The sequence below is a fragment of the Hordeum vulgare genome, chromosome 3H (genome assembly GCF_904849725.1).
Source record: "Hordeum vulgare subsp. vulgare chromosome 3H, MorexV3_pseudomolecules_assembly, whole genome shotgun sequence".
Taxonomy (NCBI): domain Eukaryota; kingdom Viridiplantae; phylum Streptophyta; class Magnoliopsida; order Poales; family Poaceae; genus Hordeum; species Hordeum vulgare.
Window position 1 is genome coordinate 587,914,514 of NC_058520.1, and position 4,690 is coordinate 587,919,203.

Sequence of the window (4,690 nt, forward strand, 5' to 3'; positions counted from 1 at the left end):
TCTCTAACAGCTGCCCTATATAGGACAGTGTTGCAAAAAACCTGTCATATAGGATAAAAAAGCCTAAAAAGGTCTCCAATAGCTGCCTTATCTTGGGTATTTGGTCAAAAAAAATTAGTGCAGTGATCTATATTTTGCCCAAGTGTTGTAAATATGAGGCAGCTAGCCAACTGCCCCATATTTTCTGGGCCCCGCGCACGCGTCCAACTGCCACCGGAAGCTTCCCGCCCTGCCGCGCGCCAATAAATCCCCACCCCAGCCGCGCACTGCCGCACCAAATTCGTCACCACCCGTCCACCTCCCACCGCGCCAACCACCCGCCGCCGTTCCCCCTCCCCCCAATCGCCGCCCCCTGCCCCCAATCGCCCCCCGCCGCCGCCGTTCCCCCTCTTCCGCCATGGCACCGCGGCGCCGCCCGAGCTCCGGCTTCTTTGGCGTGCGGGAGCGCCCCTCCGGCCGATTCGCGGCGGAGATCACCGCCGACGGAGTTCGGTGGTGGATAGGGACATTCGACTCCGCCGAGCTCGCAGCACGCGCATACGACGCGGCGGCGATACGATTCGGCCGGCCGCGGCGGGACCTTAACTTCCCCAACACCGAACGCGAATACGCGTTGTGGCTGGCGCCGCCGATGCACTTCGTCGACGTGACGGACGGGCACGAGCAGCACCGCCAGCAGCGGCGCGAGCGCGCAAACCTGCGGGCGGCGCAGATCGACAAGCTCCGCACGGAGACGCTCCGCCGCGACCACCCCGAGCTCGTGCAGACGGAGCTCGACTTCTTTGTCGGGCGAAAGAAGAAGAAGGCCGCCGCCGCCCGAGCCGACGGTGCGGGGCCGTCCGCTCCACCGCCGAACCGCATCAATGTCGGGTCCTCGTCGTCGTCGTTGTCGCTCGGCTCCTCGTTCTGGGACTCCAACTCCGACGCGCACGTCCTGGACTAGGCGCCGCCGCCGATTAGTCGTCGTTAGGTTAAAATTAGGTTTAATTTTATCGCCGTTCTGCTGTTCGTCTGTCGAACTTGTATCTGCTATCTCTCGAAATATGGCCGTATGAGTTTAAATTTCGCGTTGGATATGCATTTGGGGCAGCTGTTGGAGCAATGCACTGCCCTATCTTGGGCTGCTGGTAAATCAACAGATGTTTCGCTGTCCTATACTGAGATTTTGGCTGTCCTATAATTAAAAAATTGATGCCCTATCTTGGGCAGCTGTTAGAGATGCTCTTAGTGTGTAGCATTGTGCTTTTGGGGTTGTTGCTTCTTGTGCGCCTGCGCAATTGTACGTATAATACACACTAGCGGAGAGATGGCGCGGCGGCCGCGCCCGTCTTTGAGTTGTTGTTTGTGTTAGTTATGTTTTTTTTGTTGGAAGTTGGTTAATTGCAAAGTGTGATTTATGTTGTTTTGTTGTCTAGCTATTTGTGGTATTTTTTTGTTTTTTGTTTTTTGTTTCATGCAGATGTATTTGAACATGATGATTATTTTTATATAGATTTTGTATATGTTAATATTTTGGAGGTACTCATTCCGTTTCTTTTTAGTCTGCATATAAGGTTTGGTCAAAGTCAAGCTTTGTAAAGTTTAACTAACTTTATATTAAAAAATATCAACATTCACAACATGAAATCAATATTATCAGATGCACCACGAGATGTATTTTCATACTATATAATTTTAATATAGTAGATATCCATATTTTTTGATATAAATTTGGTCAAACATTATGTTGTTTGACTTTGACCAAATCTTATACGCGGAGTAAAAAGAAACAGAGGGAGTATCTTTGTGTGAATAGTATTCTTTTGATACTTTGGAAAGCACAAATAATATAAATAATGGTGATATAGTTAGATGGGTATGGGGGATATATTATGGTTTTTGTTACGCGTTAATAGCGTTAATAACATCAGTGTTAACATGATCATAGTTTAATATCGACAGGTGCATGAGGGATGGAAGACTAAAGAGATAAGACGGCATTAAGCTACGTAGGTTATAAAACATAAGGGGTCACTTACAAAATAAACTGATAGATAACAGGTGGAAGTCTAGTACAAAAGAGGCGCATACAGCGGGAAGTCTAGTACAAAAGAGACGCATACAGATGAGACGTTCAGTCTATAGGAGGTACGCATATATTTACAATACTAAAAACGATATTTGTACAGTCTTAAGATCTGCCATGTTGAAAGCATATTTGCTATGTGCAGGTCGATGACATTACTTGGGTTGCTCGTTTCCAGCTTTCTCTTCATCATTGATAGCGGTGAACAACTGTTTGGCCACATGTCTGTTCATGATTGATTGGTGTTATGTGAGTAATTAATAGGAATTTTTTTGATGATCATATAGGAGATAAGTGCTAACCTTTTTTTAGAGTCAGAAGTTGACACTTCGTCTTTGTTGTCTGATCTCTTCCTTTGTTGTGAAGTAGAAGTGTTATCCTGTGACTGCAGATAAGTTAGTAGGTATGGAAAGTTAGAATGGATGTGGGTAAAATTAACATAATAAATTTATTGTTTCACTCATTGTGCCTTTCCATCCTTCATAGTTGGAGATAGACTTTCGCCTTGATTGTATTCGGTGGTTGCTGGTGTGGTGATTGCGTCGGTGTTTGCTGGTTCAGATGCTGTTGGTATTGTGGGTATGTTTAGCATAGGCAGTGTAGGGATTGGTTCCTCAATTTGTACATGTTCTACTGCTTTCACTTGGAACTTGTAGAAGTCGGATTTGAGTGATTCTTCTTGTGTCACAGCTGTCAAAATGAATATTTTGCTTGGGAGTTGTTCCAGTTCAGGTGGAAGGTAGTCAATCCTTCCTGTTTTGTTTGCTGATGCACAGTCTGCAGTGATGCCAGCAATTTGTTCAGCAAGTGCGCCAAAGATTGTTTGACTAATATTTTGTGTGTACCTTGGCCAGGGTTCTCCTCCATCAGGACAATTAGGACAGGTACGTAGACCACCTCCTGGCATTCCTAGTCCTTTCCAGCAAATTTTGCATCCCATGTACACCCATCCGTAAGAGATACTACTTGAGTTATTTTGACTCTGAACATGAACAAAGTTTTTGTAAATTCAGTTAAAAATATAGTTAGGTTAAAGTATTAATTCTGTATTGTTTCTGAATAGTGTACAAAATCGACTTGAGGAAATCCAAGGTATGGAACAATTTGAATGGAATAAAACACACACACACACACACACACACACACACACACACACACACACACACACACACACACACACACACATATATATATATATATATATATATTATAACGATTGTTTGAAATGGTTCCTACATAGCTGGAATTTTAATTCACAGTAGATGCAAATAATTAATGTGCGAAAAGAGGAAGAAAATCGAAAGTAAAAAAAGCAAGTAATGTATAGGGTAGTTATATAGATATAAAGTACCAGAGTGGTAGCGGGGTCTACTCCTTTGAAGGCGCTAATAGTGGTTTCGATTTTTTCTTGTTGACCTTGTCCAGAACTACGAACTTCAATTTCGTATGACTGATTTTTGACTCTACATGATAACAACGTATTATACAGAGTTAACGTAATGTAATCATGTGGATTCGTGTTAGAGATGGTATATCATAAGATACACACCTGTCTAATATTGCTTTCATTTCAGGAATATCTACATTTATGTACCATCTTGTACATGATGTGCCTTTAAAAGCTAGTGTTCCTAGATAGTATATATAAAAAGTTTGTTTCAGCGGCCCATTTTAACTTCTTGAAGGAATAATAAATTTAGCAGAATTTAGCATTTTTTACCTGCATATTGATCGACCATGATGCCAACAAACATTATAACGACCGGTTATCTTTTTGATAAAGTACGCAAGTTGTCTGCATCAAATTTCTGTGCGAATTCTCCCCAAAGTGTAACAGTTGCTTTTTTCTACAGAAGTTAGAGTTCAAAATGAAGTAATTGTTTGTCTTACAGTATGATAATGTCTACATAAATGGTGAATATAAAAAGGCAGAGCATAGGAGCTATACTGTCCGTCACTGATAGTTATCTGGCGTCTTGGTTCCTTGGCAGCACCGGTAGGAGACCGTAAATCAGTAACACTAACCATGAGACCGACATTATCTATCAATTTGGACAAATATTGTGTTACTTGGAATCAAAATTGCAGGTATGTTTAAAGCTTACAAAAAAGGATGGTTAGAGAGTACGTGACATTAAGATTTTTGATACAATACGTTTTTCAAGTTCTGAAAATGGCAATGCATTATGAGCAATTAAGGGGAAATCCACCGGCTGGGGAATAATAGGAGTAACAATAGTTGTTTTTATAAAAGAGAGCCTATGTGGATGATCTGCTGCCTTGTACGTATTTTTTGGCCTTTCGATGAGGTAGTGCTGAATTTTGTATACTGATCCTTCTCTGATTCTTTTTCTAAACTGCTCTGCAATTTCTGGTGGAATCACCCCTTCGATAACTCCGCCCTAGAGAATTAATTTGGTAAAAAAATTAAAATTGCTTTGCGTATAAAAAGAAGTATGCTTTCAACAAAGCAAATGTGACATTGATGTACATTCAGTTTACTTGCCTTACGGTCAACCATGACAAAGTTGATGCCGAAATATTTAGATCTGTCAATGGTATAGTGATCCCATATCATGCTGATGTGAACGATGAAAGTAAGGCCATATGCACCTTTTACAAAGT

General features: G+C 42.1%; 1 pseudogene; it reads right to left on the reverse strand.

Annotated features, from left to right (window-relative positions):
- Positions 1-2,220: 2,220 nt before the first annotated feature.
- On the reverse strand, positions 2,221-3,819 carry LOC123442132 (annotated as a pseudogene).
- Positions 3,820-4,690: the final 871 nt, after the last annotated feature.